The 19,581-nt window shown below is 33.9% G+C and overlaps 1 non-coding gene across 1 annotated transcript; it reads left to right on the forward strand.

Annotated features, from left to right (window-relative positions):
* The first annotated feature begins 8,541 nt into the window (after nt 1-8,541).
* On the forward strand, nt 8,542-8,752 carry LOC126951907 (small nucleolar RNA U3). The gene has a single exon (XR_007724735.1). It is a non-coding gene; the product is annotated as a small nucleolar RNA U3 (small nucleolar RNA).
* The last annotated feature ends 10,829 nt before the right edge of the window (nt 8,753-19,581 follow it).

Genomic DNA, 19,581 nt, shown 5'->3' on the forward strand with positions numbered 1-19,581 from the left:
AAAAAGAAAGCTCTCAGCAAAAAGAGGGATCCTAAAAGCAGGTTGCTGGTTGACCCCTTCAGAGTTGAATACAAGGGCCTTTATATACAAGCTGATAGAGCTGGGTTCCCTATTTATATAAGGCACGAATTTCTGGTGGCTCTACCCCATTCCCCCAGCTGCATGTAGGCCCTTAGTCTGTATGTTTAGGCAAGCCCCCTTTGCAAGTTCCTTTATCTGCACAAAACATCTGCTGCAAGCACCCGCAGGGCAGGTCAAAGGCCCTCCAGGACCCTTTCCTTACTGTCTGCCTAAAGCTAACTCCTTTCAATGGCATACCCCATATTAAGTAATGTAAATTCATATGAATATTCTGCTTAATTCTTTCTTGTGTAGAGAGGATCTTGCATCTACCAATTAATAAACTGCTGTTTAACATGAATTTAATGTAGAAGGTTGTCTTTCCATGGTGAATTTTCTGTTTCCACTTTAAGAAAATATTTGCAAGCACAGGTCAGTGGTACAATGAATAATGCGTCTGACTATGGATCAGAAAAGTATTTGCCTTCCTTAAAGAAATGTGGTCTATATAGCTGGTTACAGATGCTTTTCTGAGCTCTTTTTAAAGAAACAGGACTCTATGGAGGAGAAAGCACTAGGCAAAGAGTCAAATAACTTTTTTTTACCACAAGACGTGTAAGCTCCCTTAGCTTCAATTTCTTCTTTAGTAAAATAAGTATTATAATAATATCTTTCCTGCTTACTTATAGAATTGTTTTGAGAATCAAATGGGAGTAATAATTTAAAAGAACTATAAAATCTACAAAGTATTCAACTAGTGAAATATACTACCATTCCTTATAGGAAGGCCTTTTACTGTATAAACATTGAAGGTTTACTAGTTTTATCATTACATGATTAGCATATGCATTAATTTCCTATGCCTGCTATAACAAGCTACCAACATCTTCATGGCTTAGAACAACATAAATGTATTCTCTTTCAGTTCAGGAGGGCGAAATTATCTTCACTGACCTAATGTGAAGGTGTCTGAGAGGTTAGCTCCTTCTGGAGGAACTAAGAGACGATTTCTCCCCTTGCCTTTTTTAGCTTCTGGAAGCTACCTACATTCCACAGCCCATGACCCCTTTACTGCACCTGTGCAAACTTTTGCTTCTATCATCACATTGCCTCTCTCTCCTCTCTCCAATCATATATTTTACTGTCTCCCTTTTCATAGAAGACAGTCATTAAACTTAAGTCTTTCCCTGATTATCCAGAATAATCTCTTTATCCCAAGATCTTTAACTTAATCACAACTGAAAAAATCCCTTTTTTCATGTAAGACAACATTTACAGGTTCCAGAGAATAGGATTGTACAGGCATACCCCAAAGATATTTTGGGTTAGGTTCCAGACCATAACAATAATGTCACAACAAAGAAAATCACATATATTTTTGTTTCCCAGTAACTTTAAGCTTATATATACAATATATTATAGTCTATTAAGTGTGCAATAGCATTATGTCTAAAAGAACAATGTACATATCTTAATTAAAAATACTTTATTGCAAAAAAATGCTAAAAATCATCTGAGTCTTCAGCAGGTTGTAGCATTTTTGCTGGTGGAGAGTCCTGCCTCAGATGTTGATGGCTGCTGACTGATCAGGGTGGTGGCTGATGAAGGCTAAGGTGGCTGTGGCAATTTCTTAAAATAAGACTTTAGCAGAGATTGCCACATCAATCGACTCTTCCTTTCACAAAATATTTCTCTGTAGCATACCATGCTCTTTGATAGAATTTTACACACAGTGGAACTTCTTTCAAAATTAGTCAATTCTCTCAAACCCCACCACTACTTTATCAACTAAGTTTATGTAATATTATAATTTTTTTGTCATTTCAACAATGCTTAAATTATCTTCACCAGGAGTAGAGTCCATCTCAAAAAAATACTTTTTTTACTCTCATTCATAAAAAGCAACTCCTTTTATATTAATTTTTTCTCATGTAATTATAGCAATTCAATCACATCTTCAGGCTCTGCTTCTGATTCTAGTTCTCTTGCTGTTTCCATTCTGCTATTGTTTATTAGCAGTTACTTGTGCTGAAGTCTTGAACTACTTAAAGTCATCCATGAGGGTTAGAATCAATTTCTTCCAAACTCCTGTTAATGTTAATATTTTGATCTCCTTTCATGAATTATGAATGTTCTTAATGGCATCTAGAATAGCAAGTTCTTTCCTCCATTCACTTTGCCAGATCCACCAGAGAAATAACTATCTATGGCAGCTATAGCCTTACAAAATGTATTTTTTAAATGATAAGACTTGAAAGTCAGAATGACTCTTTGATCCACAGACTGCAGAATGTATGTTGTGTCAGCAGGCATGACAACAAGAGTAATCTTCCACATCTCCATCAAAGCTCTCAGGTGACTATGTGCATTGTCAATGAGCGTTATATTTTGAAAGAAACCTCTTTTCTGAGCAGTAGATCTCCACAGGGACTTAAAATATTCAGTAAACCATGCTGTAAACAGATGTGCTGTCATCAGGCTTTGTTGTTTCATTTATATAGCACAGGCAGAGTAGATTTAAGATAAACCTTAAGCATCTTAATATTTTTAGAATGGCAAATGAGCATTGGTTTCAACTTAAAGTCACCAGCTGTATTAGCCCCTCGCAAGAGAAGCAGCCTATAGTTTAAGCTCTGAAACCAGGAATTGGTGCCTCCTCTTTAGCTATGAAAGTTCTAGATGGCATTTTCTTCCAACACAGTAGAAAGCTGTTTAATCTACATTGAAAATCTGTTATTGAGTGTAGCCACATTCATTAATGATCTTAGCTAGATCTTGCTGCAGCATCTACATCAGCACTTGGTGCTTCACCTTGCAATTTTATGGGCAAAGTGAAAAAAGACTTTATAGAAAAGACTTCTTTCCTTAAACCTCATGATCCAAACTCTTCTAGCTTTAAACTTTTCTCTGCAACTTCCTTCCCTCTCTTCATAGAATAGAAAAGCGTTAAGGCCATTCTCTGGATGAAGCTTTGGCTTAAGGCAACGTTGCAGTTGATTTAATCTTCTACCCAGACCACTGAAACTTTCTCCATATCAGCAATAAGGCTCTTTGACCTTCTTATCATTCCTGTGTCCACTGGAGTAGCACTTTGCATTTTTTTCAAGGACTTACCTTTGCATTCACATCTTGGCTACCTGGCACAAGAGGCTTAGATTTCAGCCTACCTCAGCTTTTGACATGCCTTCCTCACTAAGCTTAATCATTTCTAGCTTTTGATTTAAAGTGAGAGATATTAAACCCTTTCTTTTACTGAAACACTTAAAAGCCATTGTAGTATTATAAGTTGGCCTAGTTTCAATATTGTTGTGCCTCAGCAAATAGAGACCCAAGCAGAGGGAGAGAGATGGAGAAATGCCCAGTCAGCGGAGCTGTCAGAACACACACACCATTTGTTGATCGAGTCTGCCGTCTTATATCAGCACTGTTTGTAGTTCTCCAAAATGATTTCAGTAGTAACAACAAAGATCACTGATCACATATCACCATAGCAAATATAATAATAATAATTTACTAAGTTGATATATTGTAATAATTACCAACATGTGACACAAAGGCACAAAGTGAGCACTTGCTGTTGGAAAAAGCGCATCAATAGACTTGCACAATGCAGAGTTGCCAAAAACCTTCAGTTTGTAAAAATCACAGTACCTGAGAAGCACAAAAAAGTGAAGTGCAATGAAATGGGGTATGCCTGTAGATGTCTTTGGGGCCATTATTCAGTCTACCACAATTATTACAGGATAATCGCGTGTAGCCAAGTATCTTCATGGATAAGAAATCAGATGAATGCAACTAGTTACTGTTCATGAAAGCATTCACCAGCAGGGCATTTCCCTAGAGTAGTAAGAGGTTTCTAGCCTGAAACCTCTTGATACTTGGTCTATCAATCAATGGACACAAAACAGTGTCACTCCTACAATGTGGGTATTCCTAAAATGAAATGTTTTCATACTGGAATGGCCCTTCTAGAAAGTCCAGAAGTAGCTGTGTCGTAAAAGAAAAGGGGAGGAACATATGGGTGGGAGCATCAAAGAAACCAAGCTAAAAGCACGCAAACCCTCTTAACAGCAGCAAGAATGTTGTCTGCTTTGGGTAATGGACTTCAAAATGCACTTTGATTCAATAAAGGATCCCAGTGGTAAAAATAATAATAACAATAATAATAATTATTTTTAAACTGCTATTTCAAGACACTATGATTCTGACCAGCAACATTTTGACAAGCTATTAGAGTGAGTAACTTCTTGTCTTATATAAATAATTAATGATTACTCCCTTAAAGGGAACCATATACTGATGCAAGGATATTTTCTCCCACATATAATCATTCTAACACTTCTTTCTGTAAAGTCACTGACTAGTCAGAAAGGGTTTTTTTTTTTTTTTTTTTAACTTCACACTATGCTTTCCTAAGTGATCAATTATGATAATGGGTCTTATTAGAATTCAGGGGTAAATAGAGGTGTTGAGCAAATTATACTTATTTGCAATTGCTGAATTCCTAAATGAATTCTCATATGTTTAGGCCTATGCAGGCAAAGCAATATTAATTTTAATCTAAGTGGTTTGAAAATAAATTAGCTACCTTTCTCATCCCACCCACTGTTCACTGGCAATTCTTAACCACAGTCCAAATTTGGTTAACACTTTGATTGAGTTACAGGTAAAATGATAACCATTAGGTAGTTTTTCAATTTTTACATAAATAATTTAGTTTTTGAAAATTTTAACTCAGAGTTTCATAAAATCCTCCCACATGAATTAGAAAAATCGGACTAGGTTAAAATTTGAATGATTGTCATTTAAAAAAATCTGTATTGGCTACATAAATGTGTTATTATTAGAGAAAAGAACTGAGAGTTCTTGGAATAGAAAACTAACCTTTACAATATGTGTTTTGAAAAAAAAAAAAACATGTATTCAGACTATGCCTGGTTAATAGATCGATAATCAATAAACAACTGAATGCCGTATAGAATATCCACCTTTTTACCTTTCTGCTCTTGTGTATATTTCTTATAAATGAATCCCACATCTCTGACCTAACAGCTGCTCATTGTCCTTAACATGACTTTGGTCTAAGCCATTCCTCCTAACCCATACATTTTCCCGTGGTTATCATGGTATCATACTCGCTCCAGGCTTCAAAGCCATGGACATCACAGTTGTTTCTGAGGCAGTAGACATCAAATACTTATCTTTTTTTTCTTTTAAAGTTTTTTTTTAATCTATCTTATTTCCAGTTAGTTATGCCATCACTCTTGGATAGAAGCCCCACTACTATTTACTTTGAATTCTTTAAGAGTCATTTAATTTTCCAGGTTTAATTCTAACCTTTCTATCTGTTTATCACTCAAACTGATTTTAAATATTGATTTTATCTTTTTATTCACTCTTAAAATCCCTGGATGGTTCTTCTTCAAGTCTTCACCAGTTTTTTGAGCCCTTTTACTTTTCAATCTCACTCTACAACCCAACTTTACAGCTCATGCTTCCTCAATCACAGAAAATTCTAATTTTTCACTGCCCCAAATTTGTTCCTCCATTTATTTTGCTTTATTCTGTTGTGATGTCATCCTTCTTTCTATTAACATTCCATAAGTATTCATATTACTATATAGTTTTTTCTTATTTTTGAAGAATTTCTTTCATACAAGCATAAAATATCACTCTGGCACTCATGGCTGTAAGAGAAAGACCAAGCTATTCAAGTAAAACACATGAAGTGCTCTGTGTGACAGGTGACTGATTTCTTGATATTATTAAAGCTTTGCATATAAATCAGATAAGTTATTAGATGAGATCATTATGGTTAATTTTACCGACAATAATTATCTAATTTCAGGATAAGATTTTGGCTTCAGTTTTGGAATGATATATATGTTGCTTCATTTTCCTCTATTTTTTTATTTTTTATTTTTGAGATGGAGTTTCGCTCTTGTTGCCCAGGCTGGAATGCAATGGCATGATCTCAACTCACCGCAACCTCCGCCTCCTAGGTTCAAACGATTCTTCTGCCTCAGCCTCCTGAGTAGCTGGGGTTACAGGCATGTGCCACCATGCCCAGCTAATTTTGTGTTTTTAGTAGAGATGGGGTATCTCCATGTTGGTCAGGATGGTCTTGAACTCCTGACCTCACGTGATCCACCCGCCTTAGCCTCCCAAAGTGCTACTATTACAGGCATGAGCCTCTGTGCCTAGCCATTGCTTCATTTTCATTACATCTTTATTACTAAAAGTAACTTAAATGTAGCCAAAGGATTTAGGTATACATTTGTTTTCATTCCATTCCTCTGTCATCATTTGATAAGATTAAATCTACTTTATGTGTTTAAATTTTTTGGTATCACTAAAAGCTGTAAGCTAAACAAATCTATAAAATGTATTTTACTTCTAGAAACATGTAGCAAAATTGTATAATTTCAAGAAAGTATTTAAAAATTAGAGTGGGGGCTATCTAGTTTTTTTTTTTTTTTTTTTCAAAATTTCAGAATCATCAATAAAAGATTACCAATGTCAGAATACTGAAGCCTACCTAGGGAGTGAGTTTTAAGTTACAATATGCATTGACTATATAGACTATAGCCTTTAATTTTCAAATATTCCTTCAATAAATTTCTAAAAAAAAAACTAGTTGACTTTTTCCTGGGCACACCTTATACAAACATAAGCGCTGCAGTTATGAAATGAACATTTTATCTCTTCTATACCAATGACCTATTATTGAAGTCAAAGGATGGAAATTGTTTTGAAGAATGCAAGTAGTTACGCTTGGAATTTACAAAATTGCTTTGAAACTGCACTCCTCCTTCTTTCTACAAATTAACTCCTCTGATGGATTTTTTTTTCCGGTAGACTTTTCCTGCTCCCTCAAGCTATAATTAGTCATTGAAAATTGTCTCAGTGCATGGCTGGAAGACACTATAAACTCTGGACATAGTTCTTTCTCCTTGTTAAGAAAAGGCGCTCACTGAGTGATATAATCTCAGAAACCTAATGACCAGAAAGTGATTTTAGAACATCGTGACCACTATTCCTCTTTAGCAGGCTTTAAGAGCAGCAGAGGTACAAAATTATTAGTATTCTGTCTTTTTAAAGACACTACTAAAGCAGAAGCACAGCTAGTACACCCAGAACAGAACTCACCTCATTTTTCACGTTTTGGTTAACAGAATAAAAAAATCCTTATTCTGATACGTATTCTGTGTCTTCATGTCGTTATAAAACTAATAAACTATGAAGGTAGATAAAATCAAAACCAGTCATTCAAAATGTGTTTACAGTTGCATTGCAGCTCACTTCTAGTCTCAGGCTAAAGCAGCATTTAAATGCTAGATATTTGATATCTGCATTTTTGAGAGAAAATGCTGAATCAATTTAAAATAGCTTCAAACATGTAGATATTTATGTGGGAACTAATTGGCATAAACAAGAGGGAAAATTGCTGAAATGATTTACTTGAGTCTGTTTATAAAGCCTGCTGGATTTTAAGTACGTATTATTCAATGCTTTGTTGTAACTTTGTGTATCTTATTCATCAATCACAACTAAACCACTGGGGTTCTGACAATAACAAATACAGAATGTATCCCATTTTCTCTCTATCGTTGTTATGAGGAAAGCAATATAAAAGAAAACAAGTTAAGCCAGTAAGTCACAAAATAAAGTGAGCAAATCAGTGTGACCAGAAGTGGGACAAATCTCTTCAGCAGTCCAAACTCTTAAAATCAGATGTTTCTGTGTCCTAATTTGGCAATTCAGCTTTACTAAAGCTAAATGCTTAAGTCGTTGCCCTCAAACACAACACCTTTTAATTTGTTATTGCTGAACATTCTGCAATTGTTATTTCTTGTTGAGACTCATCCTGCACTGACCAGACATAGTGGGAACTGATTTCCATGTAATGTATGATGTACATCCTCTAGTAGAAGCCAAACTTTTTATTTGCTATTGTTGTGTCACCCTGGCATGTAGCGAAGTGCTTTGTAATAAATTATTACTAAATTTTAAAAAAGTAATAATAAATAAAAATTCTAGATTGCCAAAATGATCTTCCTAAAATTGTCAAACTGATCTTAATCTTTTTCTTTTAAATAAATCAGTGTGTAATGCATAATATTTTATGTTTTAAAGAAAATTAACAAAATAAAATTACCAGGATATGTGCTCCCATAGATGCACAGCTAATGAAATAATATGAAGAAACTTTTAATAAAACTGTCATAGAATATGTAGGAGATAAACTACACATACACAGCAACTAGGTAGACTCAAGCAGATAAATAAACCAAACAAATTACACTTTATGAATTTAAATTATACAAGAATATAAAAGGTAATTGGAGCTTTAGAAGATGAAATATAATCTAGGTATTATAATATAAAGTAAAAAATAAAAGAAGTTTTAAGTTATGAGAAATGAAAGAGAATCTGGGAATTGAACAACGAGACAAAATATCTGATTAAAGAAGTCTCAGAAAGATTATACTTTCAGGGATCTTTTTTAGTTTGTTACTAGAAAAGTGTCTCTGAACCTGGAGAACGCCAGAAACCATGAGGAGGAGGTATAGCGCTCTCTCCTGAGCTTAACGCTGGCTCGTGGTTTTGCTTTGCTACTGCTTTTTGCCATTGATAATCATTCTTCTCTTCCTCCTGGGGAATAAAAGGGAGAAGATGCAGTCCAAATGGCTCCTGTTTACATTTTTTTTTTTAAATAGAAGTCTGAGAAAGAAAAAAATTTTATGGAAAATAAACAAGAATTGAAGAAATAATAAATCAAAAAACATACTTTACTTTGGAGGGAGACTAAAACTGCCAGACAGGATTCATTCCTTCAGTTGTTCAGTCTCTCAACAGATGTTTACTCAGCAAATATTGTATGCCAGATGCTGTTGTAAGTGCTAGGGATATGGCAGGAAGTACATGTTGTTAGTAGGGAAAGACAGGCAAGAAACAATAAGTACTAGATTATGGAAAGACACTGTTTTAGTCTATTCTCACAGCTATAACAGACTACCATGGACTGGTAAATTATACAGAATAGAAATTTCTTTCTTTTTTTTTTTTTTTCTTGAGACAGAGTCTTACTCGCTTGCCCAGGCTGGAGCGCAGTGGTGCAATCTCAGCTCACTGCAACCTCCATCTTCTTGGTTCAAGCAATTCTCCTGCCTCAGCCTCCTGAGTAGCTAGGATTACAGGTGTGCACCACCACGCCTGGCTAATTTTTTTTGTATTTAGTAGAGATGGGGTTTCACCATGTTGGCCAGGCTGATCTTGAACTCCTGACCTCATGATCTGCCCACCTCGGCCTCCCAAAGTGCTGGGATTACAGGCGTGAGCCACCACACTGGGCCAGAAATTTATTTCTAACAGTTCTGGAGCTGGGAAGTCTAAGATCAAAGCACCAGCAGATTTTGGTGTCTGGTGAGGGCCTGGTCTCCACTTCCAAGGTGGTGTCTTGAATCCGGAATTCTCTGGAAGGGAGGAACTTTGTGTCCTCACATGGCAGAAGAGCAAGACAGAGCGAATCCACTCCAGCAAGCCCTTTTTATAGGGGCATAAATTCATCTATAAGATCAGAGACCTAGTGACCTAAACACCCCCCATGAGGTTCCACCTCCCAACACTGTTGCATTGGGGAAAACATTCAAACCATAGCAGACAGTGCATTGTAAGTATTTAGAGAATACTGAAAAGGTGATTTTTTTCCCTATAACTTTATTTTTTTTTCCTCTTGATGTGACTTGTACATAGAGCAATGAATGAAACTCTTATTTAACCCAAACAAAGAAAATGTACAAAAATAACAGAGAACTTTAATTTCTATATTGAAAGGTCCTACCATGTATCTAAAAAAGTTGACTTTCAGTGATTATTGCACTCCTTTGCATTTCTTTGTCTCTGTCTGTGTCTTATTTATCCTCTGTAGTTTCCACTTTGTAGAAGTGGATGTTTTGCTACTTGGCATAGATCGATGATAGATGATTGATAGATAGATAGATAGATAGATAGATAGATAGATAGATAGATAGATAGATAATAAATGGAAATAAAGAGACAAATAACTATTGTGTATACAAATTATTAAATCTTTATGTCTTTATTGTAAATTATGACTTTTAGTGTTTAAACATGGCCTAAATTTTAGGTTTCATAATTTTTGAATTGAATTTTACTTGGCTGATATGAAGATTGCAATCTGTGATTTTATGTTACTTCTATTTCCTTGATATACTTCTGTATTTTTCTTTAGTGTAACCCAGAGCTCACATACAAGTTCTCTTATGTAGCATCCAGCCTTAATGGCTTCTCTCAATCTCTCTCACTGACTCTTACCCCCAATTCATTAACTTCCAATTTTATGCAGAGTAATTTACTTCACTTTAACCTCTGATCCCAAAATTTCATATTCAAATCTTCAAAGAGGTCACATTAAACAAACCCTCAAGTTGTTAAGACACATCCTCCTTAAAAGTATGACAGTACACACGCACACACACACACACACACACACAAGGAGGGTTTGGCAGCCTGAAAACTCATAGGTGTGAGCCTATAAAATTGAAGCAATAGTGTTACACCAAGAGAAATGTACAGGTCATACAGAATAGTCTTTTATAGGGAGGTAATGACATGTATATTCATACTTAATCACGCTGTTTCAGATCCCAGGGAGGACTGCTATCTAAAATATGAAGTTTTAAAAGGAATAAGAGAACTAGAAATGCTTGGCAAAAGTTTGGAAATCTTAATATGTCAATTTTACACCTATGAAAAAAGTTGAACTATAAAGTCTGTATGATTTTGGGGGAAATTTCAGTAGAAATTAATTATGAAGGGTTTGAGTTTCTTTAATAAAAGACAAATTAGTATTGACTTTATGCTTATAATCCAGAAATTATTTCTTTTTTTATCATCACTTTCACTTCCATATCATCAAGTCTCATGTGAACTAACTCTATGTGGAATTGAAAGTAATGTTCCAAAGTATGTAAACTTTAGAGTCTGAGTCATCTTCTATTGTGTGGATTTCCAGCTAGTCATTTTTACATTGTTGCTAAGTGTTTTTCCATCTAATTGCATAGGGACTGATTTGTTTAGCAACCTCTGTTTAGAGTCAGGCTTTGTTCTCTTCACTGTGGACACCATTCTGGCATTGTTTTCCTGTTTCCATTGTTTCACAGAGCATATTTTATCACAAGCATTTTGTGATTCAATTATCATCCCCTCACCCCTCCCATATGTAAGCGATAGTACCCTTTGGCTCTAAATATATGCTTGTAACAGCTGCTTTGCAATGTTCATTGCAAAAGAGAGAAACAGAGCCCAAACAGCTATGTTACTAAACCTTACACATAAAATAGTCATACTGAATTAAAGACAACAGTAATCAAAATAGAAATAAGTAACATATGCAATTGAGAAGCATTAGGGTGGCTGTAATTCCCATAACATTTTATAAATCTGAATTAATGGTGATTAATTCAGAATATCATGAAAAAATGCATACCTCCTTTGACAATTCACATAATACTTTATAGCTATATGCATTTAGGCTGCGGATTATCTCATTCTAAGAAATGTAAAGCACAAGGTCTAAGTAGAGTGACCAGTATGTTATATTGGGAATGATACATGGTGTTAAAAAATGGAAAACCTTTTAATCATATTTCCAAAAGGTCTTAATTCCTTTTAGAGACTTTTATGCACTAAGGCTCTCTAAGCATGAAACTAGAAAAGAGAAAGAAAATCTACTACAAAAGTTAAAGAAAATAAGTGATAGAGCCAATCTATAGCCTAAATATATTTGTTCATGGATAAGATAAATTAATGAGTAAAAAGAAAATAAAATCGTTGGTCCACTTTTAACGTTACCTTACATAAACTCCATTTGATAGTCTTATTTTGAAAAAAATTATTATTTTTGTCTAAACAAATTGCGGAAGAGGGCACAGCTGTGAAATAGGGAAAAATGTCTAATAAGTAAAAAAATAAAAACATAGTGCATAGATATCAAAAAGGCAGTCTCTGGAATTGATGACTATCTGAGTGGGCTAAGAAAACAATTATCGGCACGCATGGCAATCATTTCAGTAAGAGTTTGAGGGATCAAGATCTCCAAAGTAAAAGAGAACTTTAGAGAAATGAGCATAACATTCTGTGGAAAATTTCCCCTTGAGGCACTAGCTGAATGCTAAAATTTGCATTTGAAGAACACATTTCTGAGAATCCAAGCAGAAATCAACTGCTGAGAGACTAAAAGTTTAGGCAAATATTTTGGCAGTGTTTTGTGCTGGGAAGATGAAAATTAGAATGTAGGATCATTACAAAACAAGGAACTTAGGGTGCAGTGGCTCACTCCTGTGATCCCAGCACTTTGGGAGGCCAAAGCAGGAGGATCCCTTGAGCCCAGGAGTTCAAAACCAGCCTCGGCAACATAGTGAAACCCCATTTCTACCAAAAAAAAAAAAAAAAAGGAAAAAAAAATGGACTTACAAAAATCTCAGGCCTTTAGTTGAGACCCCTGAGAAGGCAACAACTATAGAGTGAGAAGCAAGCTAGAAACAGAATATCCTCTGCTGAAACAAGGTAATCTGCATGTATTTTAGTAGCCCCTAAGAAGAAATATATCACTGAAAATGCCAGCAATTTTTCGTATACAACTGGGATTCAGTCAAAATTTATCAGACATGCCAGGGAACAGAACCAAATGACGGAGAAATGTAAGAGAAAAAAGTAAAAGCAGAGCAACAGAAAATCAAAATATCTGAGGTATCAGGAATAAACTTAATATGTTCCAAAAATAAATACAAAGATGGAATATTTTCATCAGATAATTGAAATTTAATTTAAAAATCAAATAGAAATCAGGGTTCTTACAAAATACTGAAATTAAGATACAGATGAATTTAATAATAGATTAATGATTAACCACAGTAGAAGAAATAAAGTATTGCCAATAGATTCACATACTTATACACATACAAAATATGTAGTTTGAAGCAAGCAAGTAAATTAAATGAAAAATAAAATAAGAGCTATGTGGAACATAATTGAAAAAAAGGTTCATGTATTTGTAACTGGATTTCAAAAAGGAAAAATGATGGAGGGAAAAAATGGAAGTATGAGAAGAAATATTGGCTAAGAATTTCCCAAAACTAATGAAAAGCATCAAGTCTTTGGGGCCATTCAAGAAGCTCTATGAATCACAGCCCAGCTAAAAACAAAATAATAGCACCTATTACATAAAACTGCTAAAAACTAAAGCCAAACGATAATCTTAAAAGCATGCAAATAAAAGACACATTAGTTTCAAATGAATAATAATATGATTAAGAGCTGACTTTTGAAACAAAACAATTGGAGAGAGAGAACATTTATACAGCGCTGAATCTATATTTAGAAAATGATATCCTTCAAAAATGAATGCTAAATTAAGGCCTTTTTGGTCAAACAAGAAGTTCAGAGAAGCTGAGGTCATAAACACTTTTTCTAAATAAAATGCCAAAGATAATTATCTAGGCAGAAAGAAAATAATCCCTGAACAAAGCATAATAATAAAGGAAGAATACATAGCACCAGGAAGGAGAACATCAGAGCATATCAAAACCAAGTATTAAATGTTAGAACATAATAATAACAACAATAATAATACATGTGGTTCAGATTATATATAAAATTAAAATCCATATTATTGATAGTGCAAGAAATCAGAGTGGAACTTTTCAGCACTTTCATTGATCAGGAAGTGTGAAAGTAATAAAGGTATATTCTAATCAATGAAGGATGCATATTATTATATATATGGTAAACATTAAAAGCAATAAAAGAGTAAAAGGCCAGGCAGAGCGGCTCATACCTGTAATCCCAACACTTTGACAGGTGGAGAATTGCCTGAGCCCAGAAGTTCAAGACCATACTGGGCAACATAGTGGGATCCCATTGCTACAAAAGAATTAAAAAATTAGCTGAGTGTGGTGAAACACTTCTGTAGTTTCAGTTACTCAGGAGGCTGAAGCAAGAGGATTGCTTGAGCCCATGAGGTTGAGGCTGCAGTGATCACTGAACTCCAGTTTGAGTGACAGAGTGAGAGCCTGTCTAAAAAAAAATAATAATGTTATTTAAAATAAATAATGTAATATGGAGCAAAGAACAAATGAAACAGAAAATAAATGGCAAGATTACATAAATCCCAAAATATAAGTAATTGCTATATATATTTAAATACTTTAGTTGTCAGAAAAAGATTGTTGGGCTACATACAGAAACCCATTTTTACTTAAAGGAAACATGTTTTAAATATAAAAATAGATAGTGGAAGTTTACAAAGCAAAATAAGGTTAAAAGATACTCTGGTACAGCTATAGTGAGGACACACTGAAAGAAAAAATATACTTCAAAAGATAAAAAGGGTAATTTCATAATAATGAAATAATATTAATAGTATCAATCTTAAGAGGAAACAAAAATAACAGCACATTAAGCCCTAAAAATATAGAAGGTATAAAATAGTGAAATAGAAAGAAGAAATACAAAGGAGAAAAGCCTGAAAACCCCAGACTGATACTATTGATAAACCCCTTGCAAGACAGAGAGCGACAAAGAGACAAGAGAGCAGAGAAGGAAGGAAAAGGAGGAAGAGAGAAAGAAAAGAGAGGATAGGGAGGAGGCACAAAAACCAATAACATAAATTTTAAAAAGGGTCATTTTTACTGACATTTAAAAGTTAAGAGGAAATTAAACAATGCCTGTTGATACGGATAGACTATGTCCCCACCCAAATCTCATCTTGAATTGTAACTCCCACAATTCCCATGTGTCATGGGAGGGACCCAGTGGGAGGTAATTGAATCATGGAATGGGCCTTTCTCATGATAGTGAATAAGTCTCATGAGATCTGATGGTTTTAAAAAGAGAAATTTCTCTGCACGAGTTCTCTCTCTGTCTGCTGCCATCCATATAAGATGTGACTTGCTCCTCCTTGCCTTCCACCATGATTGTGAGGCCTCCATGGCCATGTGGAACTGTATGTCCATTAAACCTCTATTTCTTCACAGTCTCAGGTATGTCTTTATCAGCAGCATGAAAACGGACTAATATATCAATCAAGTTACCCATCAAATACCAATGTATTTGTGCAAATCAATCAAAAATTTCAGATGAAATGTACGCATTTCAAGAAAAAAACAGATTTGTAAAATGGACACAAAAAAGACAGAAATATGAATCATCTTAAATCTATTAAAGAAATTAAATTTATCATTCAAAATAGCCAACAATTAAACCTACACTACTTCACCAAATACATAGGGAATAAAACCAAACTTACATTAAAATTTTCAAACAACACATGATGCTTGGAAAAATGATGTCAATAGTCTTTTTGTCACATTTTGATAATTTTTGCAATATTTAAAAATTTTTATTACTATTTTATCTGTTATAGTGATCTGTGATCAATGTGATTTTTAATGTTACTGTTGTAATTGTTTTGGTGGACCACAAACTGTGCCCACTTAATTAATAAATGTGTGCGTTAAAAAAAAAAAATCATATGAAAGGACACAGTTGCTCATGCCTGTAATCTCAGCACTTTGGGAGGCCAACGCAGGCAGATCACTTGAGTTTTGGAGTTCAAGATCAGCCTGGCCAACATGGTGAAAGCAAACTCTGTCTCTACTAAAAATACAAAACTTTAGTTGAGCATTGTGGTGTACAACTGTAATCCTAGCTACATGGGAGGCAGAGGCAGAATTGCTTGAACCTGGGAAGTGGAGGTTCCAGCCTGGGCCACAGAGTGAGTCTCTGTCTCAAAACAAACAAACAAACAAACATCCAAGAGCTGGATGCAGTTGCTCACACCTGTAATCTCAGCACTTTGGGAGGCCAAGGTGGGCAGATCACTTGAGGTCAGGAGTTCGAGACCAGCCTGGCCAACTTGGCAGAACCCTCTCTCTACTAAAAATACAAAAATTAGCTGGGCATCAGGGTGAACGCTTGTCGTCCCAGCTACTCAGGAGTCTGAGGAATGAGAATTGCTTGAGCCTAGGAGGTGGAGGTTTCAGTGAGCCAAGATCATGCCACTGCACTCCAGCCTGGGAGACAAAGTGAGACTCTATCCACCCCCCCAAAAAAAATTATGGAATATAAAAAATACTACCCGCTCTATTTATTTGGTGAGGCAACCATTATCTTGAAATCAAAATGGTACAAGATTATTAATAGAACAATATTACAGAATAATTTTTCACATGAACCTAGTCACAAAAACTGTAAACACACCATGAACTGGAAATCAAATCCAGCAACATATATTTTGCATTTATTTCAGGAAACAAAAGCTGTTTAATATCAGTCTTAATTCAGCACATAAACACAATAAAGAAAACAAGTGTGTCCCTTTAGTGGTAAACAATAAAAACCAATGTACAATATAAAATTTTTTCAAGATGATAAAATAAATTGTCAGAAGATTAGTATTGAAATGGAACATTGTACCTACAGCAAACATCATTGTTGTGGTACTATTAGGAACACAAAAAGAATGCCTACTACATTAATTTATTCACCATTGTGCTAGAGGGCATATTTAGTTGATAAATACAACTCTGGATACAAAATTAACATATAAAAGTCAAATGTGTTTATTTTCTATGTTTATCAAGGAATATTAGAAAATGATATTCTAAAGTGATATCAAAATAGCATTTGTAAATCAAATAACTAATGGAAAAGTATTAGAATACTTTTAATTAGACTGTGCACATCTATTAGAGATGTACAAGTCCTTTAACACTGGAAACTACAAAATATTGCTAAGATAATTTGAAAAAAATAGAAGCAATGACAAATACAGCTTTTGGAATCTTCCTTTTTTCCTTCATGAAAAGAGACAAACCCAAATCCTGTGATCAATATCTACTACAAAGTTTAATTGACAATTGTGTCATGAAGAAACTCAAAATACAAGTGGGTAGGGTCCAGCCATTAGCAAATATAACATTATTTCTTTCATTAGCAATATCCATTTTGGGGAACCAGTAAAACAGAGTGAAGCAAATTATGCAAATAGTACTCATTACCCAGTGAGACAAAAAGGAAGTTTGTGATGTGCTGCCACTTTTTATCAAGACAATGAATATATCCATCACTCTGAAAAGTTTGTGATGTTTCCCGTGTTCCTCTATCCCCATTCAACCACTGATCTGCTGTCACCACATGTAAATTTGCATTTCCTAGAATTTTATATAAATGGAGACCACTCAGTATGTGGGTTTTTTTTTTTTTTTTGTCAAAATTCTTTTATTCAACATAATTATATTGAGGCTTATCTGAGTAAAGCATGGGTCAGCAGTTCATGTTTTTGTTGCTGAGAAGCATCCCGTCCCATTATATGAATACAGCACAGTTAGTTTATCCATCCACATGTTGATGGCCATTGTTTTCAGTTTTTGACTATTATGAATAAAGCTTCTTAAAGCATTTGTGTAACATCTTTCTGAGGACATAAACATTCAGTTTTTAAAAATAGGAATGAAATAGGTAGATAATATAGTCAGTGTATCAACTTTTTCAAAAAGTCATCTGCTTTTTAAAATGGTTGTTTCATTTAACATTCCACTAACAGTATATGAGATTTCCAGTCTTCCATAGCTTCAGAAAGACCTAGTATGGTATATCTTTTAATAAATTTTAGCTATTCTAGTGGGCATGTAGTACTAATTGTGATTTTAATTTTTATCTTTCTAATGATTAATGATTCTGAGTGCATCTTTTCTTGTATGTATAGATTGATTTTTGTATTTTTGTGAATTATTTGTTAGTCTTTTGCTTGTTTTTATTGGTTTGTTTAATTTCTTATTGTTGTGTTTCAGGAGTTCTTTGCATATTCTGAATACCAGTCCACTATTAGGTACATCATTTGCAAATGATTTCTCCCAGTCGGTAACTTCTCTTTCCATTTCCTTAACGATATCTCCTATAGAGGAGATGTTTTTAATTTTGATGAAATTCATTTTACCAAGGTGTTTGATTAATCATGCTTTTGATTTCATATTTTAAAAATCATTGCCTAACCCAAGGTTGCAAAGCTTATCCTATGTTTTCTTCTAGAAATTTTATAATTTTAGATTATCCATTTAGATCTATGATGCATTTTGAGTCAATTTTTTATATATGTTGTGAGATATGAAACAAAGTTCACATTATTTCCTATGATTATCTGAATGTTCCAGTACTGTTTGTTGGAAGACTTTCTTTCTCCACTGAATTGCTATTTCACATTGATGAAAAATAAATTGTGCACATATACAATATTCTATTTTTGAACTCTCTATTCTGATTTATTGATCTATTTTTCTATCATGATTCAAATATACATTGTTTTGATTACTGTAGTTTTACAATGCCCCTAAATCAGTACAAGAGCCCCAAATTGTTAATCCTCAACTTCGTTCTCTTTTCTTTTCAAAATTGTTTTCACAGCTTCTAGGTTTTCTAGGTTCATTGAATTTCCATATGAATTTTATAATCAGCTTATAATTTTCACCAAAAATTTATTCTAGGGTTTGACTTATAGAATTGATAATTTAATAATATCATCTTGTGACCCATGAAGATGGCTTATATTTCTATTATTTAGGTCCTCTCTCATTCTCTAGGTAATGCTGTAATTTTCAGTATATTACTCTTACTTATTTTATCAAATTCATCTCTATATCTTTTATAATTTGATGCTATTATTGGGGGCATTTTAAATTTAATTTCCAAATTATCATTACTAGTACATAAAGCCCTACGTGCTTCTGTATATTTACCTTGTATTCTGTAGCCTTAATGAATGCATGTACTGTACGAATTCTAGTATCTTTTGTGTAAATGTCATTGGATTTTCTACATAGCATCTGTACATTGGATTTTCTACATAGCATCTACATGCCATCTATGATGGCACCTGTAAATAGTGTTTTATTTCTCTGTTTCCATTCCGAATACTTTAAAATTATTTTAAGTATTAAATTGTCTGGAATATGTAATATAATATTCAATAGAAGTAATGAGAGTGAATATTTTTGTCTTAAATCTGATAATTCCAGATTAAGTACTATTTTAACTGTAACTTTTTAATAGATGTGCTGTACCAGATTGAGGAAGATCCTTTCTATTTCTACTTGGCTGAACACTTTTATTAGTAATAAATATTGGTCTTTATCAAAAGTTTTTTCTTAATTTATTGAGATAATCATATGGTTTTCTTTTTTGTTTCGTTAATTTAGTAATTTGTGTTGAAAATTTTTTAAACACTTAACCTAGCATCCTTGGGAAAAAACATACTTGGCTATGATGTCCTAATGTTTTATACCTAATTAGATTTGAGTTGCCAAAATTTCATTTATAATTTTTGCATTTATGTTCATAAGGAATCTTGGTCTTAAGTTTTCTTACTTTTTTTCTGGTTTGGTATCAGGGAAGTGCTGGTTGGAAAACACTTCCACTTCAATTTTCTGAAAATATTTGAAT

This window comes from Macaca thibetana, chromosome 3 (assembly GCF_024542745.1).
Source record: "Macaca thibetana thibetana isolate TM-01 chromosome 3, ASM2454274v1, whole genome shotgun sequence".
Taxonomy (NCBI): domain Eukaryota; kingdom Metazoa; phylum Chordata; class Mammalia; order Primates; family Cercopithecidae; genus Macaca; species Macaca thibetana.